General features: G+C 51.9%; 1 protein-coding gene across 1 annotated transcript in view; it reads right to left on the reverse strand.

The window, feature by feature from the left end:
* The window catches only part of TOGARAM2 (TOG array regulator of axonemal microtubules 2), a 45,596-nt gene extending 37,698 nt beyond the window's left edge, over positions 1-7,898 (reverse strand). The window contains exon 1 of the mRNA XM_080683864.1: positions 7,676-7,898. The gene's annotated coding sequence lies outside the window, so the exon portion shown is untranslated. The remainder of the gene's footprint in view (positions 1-7,675) is intronic.
* Positions 7,899-18,090: the final 10,192 nt, after the last annotated feature.

Raw genomic sequence — 18,090 nt, forward strand, 5'->3', positions numbered from 1 at the left:
GACTCTGGGGATAGGATTTGGCCACATGGTCGTGACGAGTAGCCAGGAATGTCCCTGAGACACACACTTCTCCCCAGCAAGGTGGAGGAAGATCCACTCGGCAGGTCCCAACACCCCGACCCTGCCCCGGTGAGCTGGGACAGGCAAGAGACCGGTGAGGCGAGGCAGCTGCTTCCAGCGAAGCCCCAGGAATGTGCCAGGAGAGGACAGACCACCCACGCTGAATCAGAGCCAACAAGCTGGAGTCGGGCTCTGGGGGCAGAGGCCCCACAACCACCGGCCACATCCCTAAGCAGTGTAGAGACCTTCTATGCAGAGTATATGGAGACAAGTGATATTTAGCTACAGCTCTTGTTCTCAGCCTCGGCCACGTCTCAGAATCACCTGGGAGCTGATTAAAATGATGAACTCCAAGGCCCTACCTCAGGCCCCTACTGAACTAGTCTTTTAGGGAGAGGCCACGGGGACCTGTTGCTGGGATTTCTTTAATGCCTTTTCCCCCCCTTACCTCTTGAGTGATTTTGATGTTTGAATAGGATTGAGAACTACTGGGCCATACAGTCCAGATTCACTTTATAACAAGACCCCAGCCCTGCTTCTCATTATCAGCTGTCAAGGTGGTGATTTCTACCTCGGTTTCCCAAAGCGATCACTCTCCAGGAGGCTAAAGAGAAGGCTTGGGGCTGCCTGAGAATCCAGATAGCATGAGGGTCAGGGGCCACCTCTATGGCAAAGGGCCTTCTGAACAAGACTGCCTCCCAGCCCGCCCACCACAAACTTCTCAGCGGGCAGAATGCCACCAGCCAAGACAGCCCACAGCACCCCCGCCCCCCACCCTGAGGGACACCAGCAGTCCAGGAAGGAACTGGGTCCACTCCACTGCTCGCCAAGGCCACCCAGCAGGCGGAGCCCTTGAATGCCTGCCCGTCGGGGTCTATACCTCTGACCTCTCAGGATCTCAGAGTCTCCTGGGAACCAGCCCCAGGGGAGGTGGCTACAGCTGTGTATGGACAAACAACCATCTCTATGTCTAATGCAAGAGCAATGCATGGCACCTCCCAGGAAACCACTTGGGCCCAGGACCTGGTGGGGACTTAGAGATGCGTATCCAAACCATAAAAACTAGAATCAGAAATTCCAGCCCAGATGCAGACACAGCTCGGGGGTTTAGTGTGGACAGCCCTTAGCGCCTGACCCCTAGGACAATCACTAAGCCCCCATTGGCACCCAGCACTCTCTGGGCACCACGCAGGGGCTGTCCCCTATTAGGCGAGTCAGGCTCTGGCCCGAAGGGCAACAGTCTTGGGTTCTGGGGGCCAGGGTTCTGTCCTCACTCCCTGCTGCCCTGGACCGCCCAAGCTGGCTGGACCCTCCACCCTTGGCCTCGGGGTTCCAGCTCAGGGCACTGAACCTTGTCTACTCCTTCCACAAAGCTCTGACCACAGAGGTCCCATGGTGACCAGCACCACAGGAATGAGAAAGGGCAGAAGGGACACAAAGGCTAGGAAAGGAAACAAAAGCTAGGACTGGCCCAGGGTCATCCCAGGAAGGGTCAGAGCAGGAAGGGTCAGAGCAGGAGGGCAGGGAGGGCAGGGAGGAGAAAGGCCTGGACTGAGACACAGCCCCACCTGCTCCCCACCCCCACCCTCCAGGGCTGCTGGCCGGTAGCTGCTCTCCGTGTGGGTGTGTCACTGCCCACTTCTCCTTGTAGAGACCCAGAGAGATGTGGGTTCCGGAAAGTCAGAGCGCGCGCCTCCTTGCCTGTCTGGGGGAACCAAGCGCCCGCATCAAGGTGAGCAGAGGAAAGGAGGGGGCAAAGTCAGCAGAGCTAATGAACCGAGTTTTTGAACCCAAAAATATCTACCCCATGGAATACCCTCTGAAGAGAGGCTCAGATCTACGCACCCCTCCCATCCCACACCCCATAGCCCAGAATGCCCCCCAGGACTCCTAGAACTTTGACTGTGGGGTCCGACAGCTGGGTTGGAGACCTGCCGTTGCCCCTCTTCCTGTTAGGATTAAATTGAGTCACATATGAAAATAATTTAGGCCCTAACTGGTTTGGCTCAGTGGATAGAGCGTCAGCCTGCGGACTGAAGGGTCCAAGGTTCGATTCCGGTTAAGGGCATGTACCTTGGTTGCGGGCACATCCCCAGTAGGGGGTGTGCAGAAGGCAGCTGATCGTTGTTTCTCTCTCATCGATGTTTCTCACTCTCTATCCCTCTCCCTTCCTCTCTGTAAAAAAATCAATAAACTATATTAAAAGAAAATAATTTAGTACCATTCGTGGTACATAGTAGTTGCTCAATAATGTCAGGTCTGAACTCCCCCTCCTCTGTCCCACACACACATGCTCACACAGGCCACCCTGCTATCTTAAGAGTGAAGACGGGCCAGTCCTCCATTCCTGCAGGACAGACCAGGTGACACAGCAATACTCATGAGGAGGAGATGGACGTATCTGTAGAGTAAGAGGGGCAAACTGGACGGACCCTGGCCTCCTGCAGCTCTACCCGTGACTCTGTGCCACCGAGCGAGCGCTCACTGCAATCGGGCCGAACGCCCTCAGCCCTGGGCAGAGGTGGCACACACGAGACCAGCAGTGCTGTCTGACCAGGCACGGCGGCCCTCCCCAGAAAAGCAGCATCCTCGCTGGGCTGGGGCAAGCAAGACCGAGACGGGGAGGGAAGCGGGGAGGCATTCCAGCTGAGGCGCAGTTTGAGCAAAGGCATGAAGGCCCCCGTCTGGGAAGGTGACGAGGGCCAGGAGGGGAGACCTGCGATGCTCCACCGGAGAGGCCGGGCCTTTCGCAGGCAAAGGGGACGCTAGAGACGTCTCAAGGAAAGGAATGTCATCATCTGACTTGCGTTCCATGCAGAGCCCTCGAGTGGGACCGGGAGGGACTTCCTAGGGAAGGGGGCGGGTCTCTGACAAAACGTTAGGACTGAAACACAGACACCACAAGCCCAGACCCCGGACTGGGGACAGAGAAGTTATGTGGCTTAACGCAGATCTGCCACTCGTCACTGGCAACTTCCGACTGCATATCACACCCCCTCCCATGCCCCTGTCTCCAGCCATCCCTTGGCTTACCATACACACACCAGTCCCCTCCCCTCAACAGGAGGCCCCCATCCCACAGACCTCCAGGGAAATTCTTGATGTTCTCAGGTGACCTACTGACCTCTGACCTCCTGGGTTCAGTCTATCACTCACTCATTCAACCAGAAGCTAGGTACTGATATGGGTGAATCAGACTAAATTTCAGGACTGGTGAGCTGTGTGACCGCAGGCATGTTACCAAACTTCTCTGAGCCCCATTTTTCTTCAGCTACAGAAATGGAGATAACGCCAATGCCACTTCAAGACTGTGCTCAATAAAAGACAAAACCACTTAGCACTGAGTCTGGCCCCACTTCCTGCCAAGCCCAGTCGCCATGACCCAGGGGCATGGGTATTGCTGCAAGAACAAGACCCCAGCAGCTGCAGGTGGAGGACAGGGTGGTGGACAGGGCAGAGGCCGTGGGATAATCCTGGAGAGAGAGGATCAGAGTGTGATTTGGGGCAGAGGCAGGGCACGTGGGGAGGGGCCAGTCTGAGAAATATTTAGGAGGCAAGTCAACAGGGTCTGGAGACTGATTAGATGGGGGACTTGGTGAGTCAAGGTTCCGGCGTGAGGGGCTGGAGGATGAGGCCGTGAGCACGGGAGGAGACCTGAGTCCTGGTTTGGGCGGCCGGTTGTAGCTTCTCCAGGACACCCAGCTGGTCTGAGGCTCGAGACAGGGAGAACTGGGCTAGAGTCACAGGCTTGCAATCCCCGGTAACCAGACAGCGATGGAAGCCACGAGAGTAAACGTGTCCGTGAGAGGACCTGGCCGCGAGAGAGCACCCACAGCCAGAATAGGCGGGAGGCCGGGCGTGGGTCCAGGGAAGCCAGGAGAGGACAGTGACCGGAAGTGTCGGCCCAGCGAAGAGGTCAGGCGGGGAAAGGACTGGGAAGAGCCCATTAGGGAATCAGCCAGGTCAGTGCAGCAATTTCTGTGCATGTGGGGACCGGAGGCACCGTGTGGACGGTCAGGAAGTGGAGACGGGGAGTGGAGACCCCTCTGGAAATGCCGGGTGGAAAGGGAGGAGAGACTGGGGGTGCTGGGGAAGGGGGTGTGGATGAAGTTTGTGTTGTTTGCTGTTGGTTCTCTGTGGGTTTTTAAGGATGGGAATTACAGAGCATATTCACAGGAGGAGAGAAAGAGCCAGGGGAGGGGGAAGGCTAACGACGTGGAGGAGGGAGGGGAACGTGCGGGGCAGGGTCCCAGGGTCACTGGACAGGAGCAGGGAGCGGGCACAGGCCTCGGCCTGGCGGAGGGCAGCCTGGGCGAGGCAGCAAAGGCCTGATCTTGCCCAGGAAGTGGGAGGCAGCGCTGCGGAGCTGGAGAGCTGGACTCAGGCGATCAGGGAAGTTGGGAACATGGTGTGTTCTGACCCCAGAAAAGACAGGCGATTCCATTCCTTTTCCCACCAGCCCCAGCCAGACGCCCCACTTTTTTAGCCTGATTTCCCCCCTTCTTCCAGGAAAAAGGAATGGAATTGCCTGTGGTGATTGGACTGAGGTGGGCAGTCCAAGAGCCACCTCCTCCCAAAACCAGGAGATGGACACCCATCCACCAGCCCTCCTTTGGGGACATCCCAGCCCCCTCCTCAGGCTCCTGCTCCAGCTGTGACGGGCACAGAGCAGCAGGAGGCAGAGCACAGGTGAGCCTGCCCTCCCCCACGTGTCTTCTCCTGGGCCCTAACCAGCTCAGGAGACACGCCCACTGTGGCTGCTGTGCCATGTCCCCTACCACGGGCCCAGCCACTAAACTCTGAGCTGCACTGACCTCAGAGGTCAGCCAGTCCCCTGGCTGCTAAGCGAGGGCTTACTCTGAGGCTGGAGAGGCGGCAAAGGCCCCACACCCTGCAGGCAGCGTCCACTGGCCACCCACTCAGCAGGGCTGGGAGGAAAGCTTCCTTCTCCAAACTCCCAGGGCCTCCCGAAACCGTCCCCTCAGACCCGGTGCCTGGTCAGACCACGCCAGTGCGTCCCCAGGCCTCGGGCCCTCTGTCAGCCCGGTGCCATGGTGTCGGATCCTGCCCGAAACTGCCCAGCTGCTGGCCGGGCCTAGAGATTCCCACCATCAGGGGCTGAGGGGTCCTAGAGCCAGATCACAGGCCTGGAGCCTTAAACAGCGCGGCCGGTCCCCTGCCCGGCGCTGCCTGTGTGGCGTGGGGCGCAGGGAGCCCTGGCCAGCAGCCGGAGCTCCACCTCCGCCCCGCATCGGGGCCACGCACGGTACCAGAGTGACTGGGAAGAAGCCAAACACCTTTTCCGACCCGAGTCTCGGCACAGTCGCGCTGACCAAGCCTCACATGGAAGCGCGTCCCTTCCGGGGAGCTCCTGACACAGGTCTCCTGGCGGGAAGCTCAGAAGACGACAGACCTTTTCCGGGGCTGGGAGGAAGCCACGGCCCTGACCCAGAGCTGCAATTGCACTCGGGCCTTGTCAGGGCGCGTGCCAGGCTCGCCCGGGAAACCGAGATGGCTTCTGGAGAGGAGCTCTTTTTCTGCCTAATTTTGTTGAAGGGACAGCCAAGGCCCAGGAAGGGATGGGAGCTGAAGAAATGGGAGCTGAAGCAGGAACCAGAGGCCGGGAAGCAGAGAACGTGGGCATCTCGGACTTCCCGGCGGCTGTCTGGAGCCCGGTCTGCAGCTCATGCATCAGTGACGGAGAAGTTACGTGGGTGAGATCTGGGTCCCAAGGAGGGGAGAGGCAGGGAGGGGGGAGGGTGGGAGAGCAGAGAAGAGTGGAGGTCAGGAACGGAGGACAACAGGGCTGAGAGTAGAGAGGAGACGGGCGGGGCACGCAAAAGAAAGGGGAAGAGGGCGGGAGGAAGGCGAGCGCAGGCATGTACTTGGCTCCTGGGAACCAGGGAAAGACAAATCCAACAGAACGAGGTGCCACCCATCTGCAAAGATTGGCAAACGTTAAGGTTACAGGCGATGCCGGTGCTGATGGCACGGAGCCGAGTGGCTCTCACACACGGCTGGCGAGGTGCAGGTGGGCACACCCACTTGGGCTCTATAATAAAGTGGAAGACCTGCAAGCCCCACGCCCAGCACGTCCGCTCCCAGGGTCTGCCCCAGAGAAAACCACGCGCAGGTGAACCAAGGACGAAGCACGAGAATGTTCATGGCAGCTCCCTTGATAACAGTCAGAAACTAAAAATAATCCCAACGCCCAACAGGAAAATAAATCGCAGTGACTCACGCCAGGGACTGTTCCATAGCCATGACATTGAGCAAGCCCCCTCTCTACTCAGCACCCCGGTGACTCCCGGCGCAGGGCTCAGTGAGAGGAGCCGGGCCCAAAGACTGTAGAGTGTGGTTCTGTTTATATCAAGTTCAAAGGGTGACGAGTGTCTCTCTCTAGACCTGGGTGGTGGTGGCTACACAGACATTCACTGCATAATCCTTCCTTAAACTGTGAGTTTTATACGTTCTGTCTGCAAGAGGTTGAGCCTAAAACAAATAATAAACTTCCAAGCATGCAGGCTGGGGAGCAGGGTCTGGGGCCGCTGAGGTGGCCCAGGGGCAATGGGCGACCTTCAGAGGCAGGTCTCTCCAAGCTCAGCTCCGCTCCCATAAATTGCTCCCCTACATTCCCCTTCCTCAGATCCGCGCAGCCACAGCTCACGGGCCTGAGACAGACCAGCCCTGGAAGCTGGCCAGCCTGGGGCCAGGAGGCTGCAGGCCCTGACCCGCCAGGGCAGGTGGACAGTAGTGTGGGGCACCACCATGCTCTACGACCCACCTCAGCCATGCACCAACAGGGCACAGCCCACTCAGTCCCCTCAGTGCCCCGGAGGAAATGCCAGCCCTGGGGGCCCAGCCACCGGGGGCCCTTGTCCTGAAGAAGGGGCTCACAGAGTCCTTGTTTCAGAGCTGAGATCGATCTGCTGTGGGAAGGAACCCGATCATCCCCGAAATAACAACGGCATCAACAAAAGCAGCTTCCGCCTGGCACAGGGATCGACACACGGCTGCCCTCCTTCCCGTCTCCATCCCAAGCAGCTGCCAGGGGGGCTATTTAATCCCCACTTTACAGGTCAGGAGACTGAGGCTCAGAATGAAGGGCTAAGCCCACACAGCCAGGAAGAGGGGGGGGCGGGGGCGGAATTCCACCCAGAGCAGAGCCCCTCCAAGGCCTGGGCTTTACCTGGGCGCCCCACCCCCCACCCCCTACCCGTGCCCCTGAGCGCAGAGCCTTCCCACTGCATGCCCCATCGCCACCGGCACCATAGCCCTTGGCACTAGCAGGGAGCCTTGGCTGGTGGGGCGGGTGCTGTGTGCAGTTTACCCCCAAACAGCGCTGACAGAGGGCATAGCTGGGGTGGGGACAGCCCGGACAGCCCCTCCTTCCTTGGCTCACAGGCTCCCACCCTCTCCCCCGGAGCTGAGCTGGAAGGCCCGAGGAGAGGAAGGGACCGCCCCACAGTCACACAGCCCCATTTCCTGATGGGGCCTTTCCTCTCACCGCCCTTTGTCCTTGCCCCAGAGCAGGTCCCTGACGTCCCTCCAAGGACTTCAGGTTCCCAAACCACCTCCCCGCCCCTCCCCCTACAAACAGCGGTGGGCACATCACCTCTCACTGCTCCGTCCAGAGGCCAAACTCCTGTCACCGGAGGAATCCAGGTTCCATGGTCTGTCCACAGATGCTGCTGCTGGTGGGTCCAGGGAGGCAAGGACGGGGTGGCCCTGTGGCTGGCTGCCCTGGCTCCTGCCCAGCTCCCAGCCCTGGGCCAGGGGCCTCCTTCTGGGGAGGTGCTGGGGGAGCCGCCGGCCCTGCTGCTGGCCTGCTCCTGCTCTCTGCCAGGCTCTCTTTGAATAAACAAGGCTGCATAGCAACCACTGCTCAGAAGGAGCCACAGCTCCTGACATGGAGGAGAGGGAGCCAGGAGACGGTTCCCCTCGGCCTCAGCTCCTCTGGGGCTCACCCAGGCACCGGGTACTCCCACGGGGCCAGCCTGTCCTGTGGGGCCACCAGAGAGAGCCAGCTGGGCCCCTCTGCACAGTGGCCGCAGCAAGGGCGTGCATGGCAGGTTTGGGGCGGGGAGGCCATCGCTGCAAACCCCGGGCTTTGCTGCAGTTGGCCTCCGGGCCCAATTCTGGGTCAGCTCTCCAGCTGCTTCTGGAGGCAGAGGCAGACAGTGTGAGCATACAGGCCTTGGCAGCGGGCAGAGCTGGGTTTGAATCCTGATCCTGCTTCTTCCAGCTTTGTGACCTCTGGCCACTGCTTAACCTCTCTCAGCCCCCGTTTCATCATCTATAAAACCGGGGTGACAATGGTACTGACTTGATAGGGCTGCTGTAAGGCCTAAACGGGGCTTGAGACAGGCTTGTGATTACGGCTAGCCCAGCGCAGGCTCCCATCACTGCTAGCGCCTTTCCCCGAAAATACTTGGGTAGCAGAAAGCCTGTGGCCTCTTCCACAACCACATTCCACAGCCCCAACTCGTGGGAATGGGAACCCTAGCAGCCCCTATGTGCTTTCTCATTGAGCCCAGCCCTCAGACACATACACCTAGGCTGGCGCCTCCCCTCAAAGGATAACTGTCCCCTCTCCTTACCCTTCCCCCTTCTAGTCCTTTCACCCAAGGACACAGGGACCTCACCAATGCTATGCAGTCTTGCAAAGAACCACTTGCCCAAAGACACTAAGACTTTTTTTCCAGGCGGACCCTCTTCCCCGCCCCCCCCCACTCCCCTCCCCCCACCCCCCATGTTCTTTGCAGAGGAATTGGCAGGCGTATGAAATACAGAGCAGGGAGAACTGGCGGAAGGCTAGTCACACATCCAGGAGGCCAGGCTGACCGAGTCCCCTGTGCGCAGGGCTGGCCGACCGAACCCGCTCCCGGCCTTCCCAGCACTTCCTGGGGTTCTCTCCTCTTCTCTGAGATGCCACCCAGGGCAGGCCGGGCGGTGTCCTCTGAGGCCCTGGAAGGAGCAGCTTTCATTAATCAAGCTCCAGGGGGGGCCAAGGCGAGCAGCCAATGGGAAGTGAGAACAAGGTCCCAGGGCGGGTCCTGGCCTGGAGCCAGAACCACAGGTACACTGGGCTCCACCAGGGGGCGCTCCACTCCACGGCCCCTGGGATGCAAGCTGGCTGGCTGGCTGAACTGAACTAATGAAGCCCTCCACCAGAGGCCCCAGCAAGGAGGTGCTGCCTCCAAACCAGGCCTCCTGGCGGCAGCAAGGGGCAGCAAGAGACCCCCTGTGCTTTGTGTCGGGTCCCCCGAGAGCTAGGTGTGAAGATACCTGCGTTTACAGATGGGAACACTGAGGCCTGGAAAGGTAACCCCTGTCCAAGTTCAGGTGGGGACAGGATAAGGTAGGCCTTGATGTCCCTTAGCTCCACCTGTGCGTCGCCTCCCACACCCACCCTCACATCACAGCCTGAGAGTCAGAGCTTCTAAAAGTGAGACCTGCCGAAACCGGTTTGGCTCAGTGGATAGAGCGTCGGCCTGCGGACTGAAAGGTCCCGGGTTCGATTCCGGTCAAGGGCATGTACCTTGGTTGCGGGCACATCCCCAGTAGGAGGTGTGCAGGAGGCAGCTGATCGATGTTTCTCTGTCATCGATGTTTCTAGCTCTCTATCCCTCTCCCTTCCTCTCTGTGAAATATCAATAAAATATATTTAAAATAATAAAAAAAAAAAGTGAGACCTGATGGTCACTGCCCAGCCAGGCAGCCCTCGTGGCTCCCGGTGTCGTTGGGATCATGGTCGCACTCTGCACCTCTGCCAACAAGCCCCTCCAACCTCTCCGCCCTGTCCCTCAGCAGCGTCTCTGCTTGCTCCCCTCGCTCACATCCTGTCCCTGCTGGGATGTCAAACATCAAGCATTGCCGTGGCTGGTTTGGCTCAGTGGATAGAGCATCAGCCTGCGGACTGAAGGGTCCCAGGTTTGATTCTGGTCAGGGCACATGCCTGGGTTGCGGGCTTGGTCCCCAGTTGGGGGCGTGCAGGAGGCAGTCGATCAATGATTCTCCTCATCATTGATGTTTCTATCTCTCTCTTCCTCTCCCTTCCTCTCTGAAACCAATAAAAATATATATATATTTTTTAAAAAATCCAGCATTTCACGAAGCTGCCTGTGCCACACTCTGTGCCAGATGCTAGAAATACAGAGACCACAGGCTGTGCGTGGGAGCTGAGTGATGGAGAGAGACCCGAAACAGGTGCATGTTTTTTGCATTTACATTTGTTTCACAAAACAGAAGTGGGGAATGGCCAGGCTGGAGATTGTCCTGGTCCTGGGACAGGTCTGGCCAATAGCATGATTCCAGAATGAAACATGGGACCCACCTGAAATGCAGGGGACTGTATGTCCCATTTCCCCAATGTTCCAGAATCACTCGCTATAAAGGGGGACAGGGAATGGGAGGTGAGGGGAGGCATAAGAAATATTCACCAAGTTATATCATATACCGGGTCATAAAAAAAAGCCTCAGTAAATATAAAGAATGAAGTCATAGAGAGGATGTTCTCTTACCACAACAGAATTAAATTAGAAATTACTAACAGAAAGCTCTTTGGAAAATCCCCAAATATTTGGAAGTGAAAAATCATGCATCTAAATCCATGTGTCAAAGGAGAACTCACAAAAGAGAAATAAGGAATGTTTTGTACTGAATGAAAACGAAAACACAGCCTATAAAATTTGCAGGGTGCAGCTAAAGCAGTGCTTAGAGGAAAAGTTTAGCTGGAAACAACCCAAATCTCCATCAACAGGGGAATAAATAAGTTGTAGCATATCCATACAACGGAATACCACTTGGCAACAACAACAAATAAACTATGGATACATGCAACAGCACCGCATCTCAAAAACAGCATGTCGAGTAGCCTTCATGGAGACTCAGAATCAAAAGAGTGTATGTGTAAGATTTTATTGATATGAAGCTATTGGAAAGACATCTGTAGTGACAGAAAGCTTATCAGTGGTTGCCACAGACTTGTGGGAAGAGGGATACTGGGGATATTAGGGATTACCTGGGAAGATGCACAGGGAACCTTTTGGGGTGATGGAAATTTCCTATAACTGGATTATATCTTGGTTATACAGGTGTAAACATTTGTTGGAACCCACTGAGCTGTACATATAAAATGTATGCTTTTATTAATTGTAAATTATACCCAGTAAAGGCTTTTTTTTTCTTTCTTTGACCAGCATCACTAACAATGGGACGATGTTTCATTATCTTGCCTCCTGGTGTGTTACAATATGAAGCGTACATCGTGATAAGATCTCTTGTCAAAACTATTACACCTAGGTCTAATCAAGCCTTAAGATCTGTGCTGCTCCATACCATAGCCACATGTGGCTATTTAACGTAAATTAATGAATGAAAATATAATTTAAAATTCATTTACTCAGCCACACTGGCTACGTTTTAAGGGCTTGATGCCCACATGTGGCCAGTGACTACCATACTGGGCTTCAGAGAACATTTTCGTCATCACAGAATAGTCTATTGGATGGTACTGACATATAACAGTCCATATTACAGAACATTTAGGGATAGAGGCATGAGTTAAACCCACAATAAGGAAGCAATCAATCCGGCACGTGTTACGCAGGAAGCGGTCACAACCAGCAGCTTTTCCTCCAGATGCCTCATCCAGAATAAGAAGAAATTTGCACAAATCAAGGCTGACACCTAGTGGTTGTTTTTTATGTTGACATTGTCCTAACAAAAAAGTAACTGGGCAATCTGGCTAGGCCTGGTGAGCAGGCGAGAAAACGCAATGATAGTGCCCTGGTTCTCCGTGCAGCCACCAAATTCAGCAAATCAGAGCAAGAGCAGTGAGCGACCCCCACGTGCGAGCTGAACTCCACACGCAGGATGTCTGGCGAGGGAGAGAGGATTTGGAGACACTTGAGAAAAACTGGCTGTAGCCTCTACATTCATCAAAACTCATTTTAGCATCTCAAAACTAGACAGTCTCCCACTCGTACTAGTAGAACTGAATCAAGGACCTCAGTTCTAAGCTGAGTTGCTAGTTTCTAGAATGCACCTGTTAAGTATCTGTTAGCAGCTGACTAGTCATCGGTGCTTCCTACAAGGCCTGGGCCAAGGTCATGTTTTCATCCTTTCTTACAAGAATGCATTTCTGTATTTACTTGTCTAATTCTAATTTATTTTTTTCAATGCGGTGTCTAACCAAATTCACAGAAAGGAGAAAAGTGGTTGTCAGGGGCTGGGGGAGGGGAAGTGGGGAGTTAGTATTTAATGGGGACAGTTTCGAGAGGATGAAAAGGTTATGGAGATGGTGGTGATGGTGGCACAAGAATGTAAATATAATTAATGCCACTGAACCGAAAACTTAAAAAATGGCTAAAACGGTAAATTTGTATTATGCATATTTTACCACAATTACAAAAATAAAGAAGGTATTTTTAAAATGCGTAAGCTGTCTGAGGTTGACACCAGCTCAGCTCACCACGAACCTGGCTTCTGGCAGGAAGACGGACTCTTCGCAGGGGTAAACTAAGTCACCAGTGTGGGTGGCGCCGTCCCAAGCATGGGTGATGGGACGTGGTGGGCACCTGGACCAAGATGCGGCCGCAGTCTCCCAGGATGCTCAGCGGGAACTGGCTCAGGCTCCTGCAGGTAACAGCACACACTCAGACAGGTGGCTGTGGGGTTCCTTAGACTTCTTACAAAGGCGTGGGGGAGCGCGAGGCCTTCTGGGGCAGACAAGAATGGAAAGCAACCTTTAAGCTAATGCCACGAAAGGGTAAAGAGGGGATTGTTACTGGACTCCTGACAGAGTCAAGGCACACGTGGAGACATGCGGAGCTCACCAGGGCAGTAATATCCTGACCTCCGCCCCTCACCCCTCCGGGTCCTTGCCAGGACCTCGCATTGGCTGATCCCAACCAGAAGCCGGCAACGGAGCCGGGCTGGCGCAGTGTGTAAAACGCAGCCTTCCAGTGCGTGGAGCAGATGGAGAAGAAAGGAGAGTGGACCAGAGAGGCAGGGAATACCCACCGTTCCCGAAAATCAGCAGGTGTCTGGATTGTAGGACTGGGAGGCAGGGAAAGACAGGGAGGACTGCAGGGCAGCAGAGGACAACAGCTAAGGGACCACACCAAGGTCCTATGGCTTCCCCCACCTACTCGCAATCCTCCCTGGGGCCCAGCTGTCCCTTCTGTACTGAGATTCTTTGAAACGACAATACGTTTATTTTTGCTTATGCTGCCTCTAGTTAAGTTTTTGTTTCTTACAACCAAAGAAACTTAATAATATGGAAGATTAAAAAGGCAAAGATGTTTAGGAAAATATGTCAAAGAGATATGAAGTTACCAACAATAAAAATGAGTTATAAAGCTACAATCGTTCAAACTAACGTACTGGCACAAGAAGAGATCGGGGGACTAGGACAAAAAGCTGAAACACACCCGCCGTAGGACAAAGCAAGGCCCAGCCCAGGGGGTGGAAAGAGCATCCTTACCCGTTTGCTGTGACAAATTCCCACACGGGGTGGCTTAGCCAACGAGTACTTCTTCCTCAGCTCTGAACGCCGGGAAGTCCAGATCAAGGTGCCTGCAGACCTGGTCCCCGGGAGAAGCTGCTGAGTTTGCAGATGGCCACCTTCTCCATGCCCTCCCTCTGCAGAGAGCAGAGGAAGCAAGCCCTCTCACCTCTTCTTATAAGGACGATAATCCCACCAGGAGGGCTCCCGAAGGCCCCAACTTCAAACAGCATCACGTTGGGGATTAAGGTTTTGACAAATGAATTTGGGGAGAACACAAATTCAGTCCACAGTAAGCAGTATTCAACAGTGTGCAGAAAACTGGTACGGGGGTGGGGGAAGAGAAAGAACCCGAGAGCTCGCCTCATTGACGCACTGATACACAGAATTCCACATGAGTTACAGCAGCAGCTTTCAGTCTTACCCACAGGACACCTTCTGCATTGCACCCTCACGTATATAAACCCCTCTAAAACAATCACCCTTAACTACATGAAATGCATTAGTATTTCCCATATTAATTACCTTTCTGCTTTGAAAAATGGTGGTTGCAACCCATTTTTTTTCACAACCAGTGCATTGATAAATAACAACCAGTTACTAGAGAGGTAAATCTTTTCTTAAAAAAAAATTAAAGCTATAAAATGACTAGAACAAAATGCAAGAAGTATCCTCCAAGGAGAAAGTTTTTAAGTTTAAAAATAAGAAAACTATTAAAAAATAGCATCAAGAAAAAAATGAAAAGACAAGTTGGAGAAAATGTTTGTAGCATGTTGGCAAGGAATATCTTTAACATACAAAAAGCTTTCACATGTAAGACAACCCCTTTAAGCACAGACAAGGACCCGAACCCGCAATACTTGGAAGAAACACAAGTGGCGATGAAAACAGCAGGCGAACTGAGTCTCACGATGAGACAGAAACACCAGCACGGCTTGTGGGCTTAACATCCATACAACCTTCCTGGGAAAGAATTTGGGCAAATTTCTTAAGTCTGAGAGTATTCTGGCATTTTTAGTGACATCACTCCTAAGAATATCTCACCAGGGTACCTTCAAAGAAAAATATAAAATGCAAGAATGTTCACTGTAGCATTACTTCCAACCAATCATAATAGAACATTTAGTTAAAGTGTAACATGGATGGAATACTAATAGCCACAAGCAACATTATTTCAAAGGGTAATTAACTACATATGATGTGCCGATTAAAACATATGATGCAAATTTTGTAAGAAAAATGTATGCACACGTGCAAAAAGATGAAAAGGAGACACAAGAAAACATTACAAATGGTTGATTTGATGTTCCTTCTTTATGCTCTTTGGTTGTTGTTGATAGTATTACAGATAGCTCCCATCCCTCCCCCCAATTTACACCTCTCCTCCCAGCACCCACCCACCCCTCACAGGTCTTCACGACCCTATTGCCCATGTCCACGGGCTATGCATGTAAGTTCTTGGGTTTATCTCTTCTTGTCCCCGCAACCTCACATCGAGGTATGTCAGTTTGTTCCACGCCTCCATGCTTCGGGTTTTATTCTGTTGGTCAATTCATTTTGTTCATTAGATTCCTCAACTAAGTGAGATCATGGTATTTGTCTTTCTCAGTTTGGCTTATTTCACTTAGCATAATATTTTCCAGGTCCATCCATGCTGTCCCAAAGGGTAAGAGGTCCCTTTTTTACAGCTGCATAGTATTCCAGTGTAAATTTCCCACAGCTGTTTTTATCCATTAATCTACAGATGGACACTTGGGCTGTTTCCAAATTAGCTATTGTAAATAAGGCTGCTATGAACTTGGAGGTGCATATATTCTTTCTGATTGGTGTTTTGGGTTTTTTAGGATATACTAGGTGTACCGGTTAATAATGTGGATTTTGTAATGGAAGAAAACACAGTAATTTCAAGAGAAAAATCAAAAGTGCTTTATTCAAAGTAATGTCCATTGCTAGCTACACATTTTCCCCATCTTTCAGCCAATTTGTGGGTACTGTCCCAAAAGAATTTTTCTTGTTTTGAGGCAAAGCATTCAGAGACCCAAGTTTCCACTTCTTCGTATGTTTTGAAGTGCTGCTCAGAAAGTGGGTATGACATCAATCATAACAAGTGGCAATCTGAAGGAGCAAGGTCTGGTGAATATAGCGCAGGGGTCCTCAAACTTTTTAAACAGAGGGCCAGTTCACTGTCCCTCAGACCATTGGAGGGCCGGACTCTAGTTTTAAAAAACAACTATGAACAAATTCCTATGTGCACTGCAGGCCCGGGACGAGTCGGCTAAGCAGGACAGGCAGTGGCACCCAGCGGGCCTGATACATGTCCTCGGGGGGCCACATGTGGCCCGCGGGCCGTAGTTTGAGGACGCCTGATAGCGGGTGGGTTAATACTTCCCAGACAAGACCTTTTAATGTGTCTTTAACTGGTTTTGAAGTGTGTGATGGTGCATTATCATGAAGCAAAATTACTTTGCTGTGTCTTCTGGTCCATTCTGGTTGTTTTACGATCAAAGCATGGTTCAAATTGACCTGGACATTCTTGTCTTTCACGTGGAAATCATCACTTTTAAAGCGTTTAAACCGTTCACAAGTATCTTGAGATGGAGCATATTCACCATAAGCTTCCCAAAGTATATAACTTTCAGCAGTACTTTTCTTCAAAATAATGAATTAAAACTTCCCACAAATGCTTTTTTTGGCACAAAATTCAACATTTTTAAGTGTAAAAATATCTATGATGTTAACACCTTCAAAAAACTTGACATATGAAGTGTTGAAGCTTGTTGTCAATACAACGAACAGCATACATATCAAATCGCATATATATCAACATATGTGTAACTCCAGCTATTGAAAAAAATCCACATTGTTAACCGGTACACCTAGTATTTCCAGAAGTGGGATTGCTGGGTCAAACGGAAGTTCCATTTTTAATTTTGGAACTTAATGCTACACCAATCTGCATTCCCACCAGCAACATCTTTATTGGTACTTTTAAAACGATAGATTAAAAAATACATTAAAGAAAAGGGAAAAAATATTTATTTCAGTCATTTTTCACCTGTGGAAAAGGACTGTTTACCCATAAGCTCTGTTTCAATTTCTTAAAAGTGCCAGAGACCATAGGGAGTTTCCCTTAGAAACTTGGGCCCCTTCTTCCCCTCCCATATTGGAAAAATGTCCAACAATTCATGGTTGTATAAAGAACCCCTTTGTCGGGTGCTGCACTTTGGGGTTCAGTGTCCCAGACATTGTCCCATTTGATTCTCCCAGCATCCTTGTGACAGACAGCATTACCATTATTCTCCTGTTACGGACCAAAGAAAAAAAGAAATCAAGTAGGTTTTTCATTGCCATGCTGCAGTATAGGCCCAGGATTGGAGCTTCTGGCCTCAAATTTGGTCTCTTTGCAGCAGACTGACTGTATTCATGTTCACCCTTTCACCTCCTGGACCTGATCCTATCACAAAAATCACCACTTAAGAGACTTTGCCAGTTTCACAGCCATGTAAATGTACTTAATGCCACAGAACTGTACACTTAAAAGTGGCTGAAAGGGTACAGTTCACATATAGTTTACCACAACAAAAAAAGAAGGGGCAGACTTGGCTAGGTTGAGATTAACAAGATCTAAGTTTGGCTAAAAATAGCAAGTTTGTTTCACAGATATAGCCATATTGTGGTGGTACCCATGGTCAGGAGCAAGCTGCCCCCTAAATTAGAATGTACCCTTAACCAGCCGTCCTAAGTGGTGCTGAGGAGACCCAACCACAGTAACTGTCCTGTCAGAGCAATGACAACCAAATACAGTGTGTGACCCTTGCTTTGATCATGAATGGTTAATTTTTCAAAATCAAAAGTTGGAATCAAATCACAAAAGATGACACCACACATATAACTTTTTTGGCTAGATTAGGAGACCACAGTGAAAAATACCCTGTAACAATCGTAATTTAACTCTGGATTCATCTAAACCAAAAATAATTAGTGCCCGGGTGGTGTGGCTCAGTGGTTGAGCGTTTACCTATGAACCAGGAGGTTACAGTTCAATTCCCCGTCAGGGCACATGCCCAGGTTGCAGGCTAGATCCCCAGTTGGGGGCATGTAGGAGGCAGCCGATCCATGATTCTCATCATTGATGTTTCTCTCTCTCTCTTTCCCTTCCTTCCTCTCTCTGAAATCAATTAAAAAAGTAATTAGTAAGCAATTATTAGACACCTCTTTAGATAGTCAGGTGCAGGGAAATCTGACTCAGAGCACAAAACGGAAACTGTAAAAGCACAGGATCCTGGAAGGTCAGACAGCCGCGAGCTGTGCCAGGTGACCCAGCTGAGTGGGGCTACATCAAGAAACAATCACTAGATTACAAGAGAGTTCTTGGTTCTTTCGCTTCATTACAAATGTTATCCAACAAGCACTGAAAGCATTTACCTATTAATGCTAGTGGAGTAAGACTGCTTGTTAAAAAACTTTTATACCACAAGGCCAAACGTGTGGCCATTTCTCTAAATACATCACAAGACAAG

The sequence above is a fragment of the Plecotus auritus genome (genome assembly GCF_963455305.1).
Source record: "Plecotus auritus genome assembly, chromosome: 8".
In the NCBI taxonomy this organism is placed as follows: domain Eukaryota; kingdom Metazoa; phylum Chordata; class Mammalia; order Chiroptera; family Vespertilionidae; genus Plecotus; species Plecotus auritus.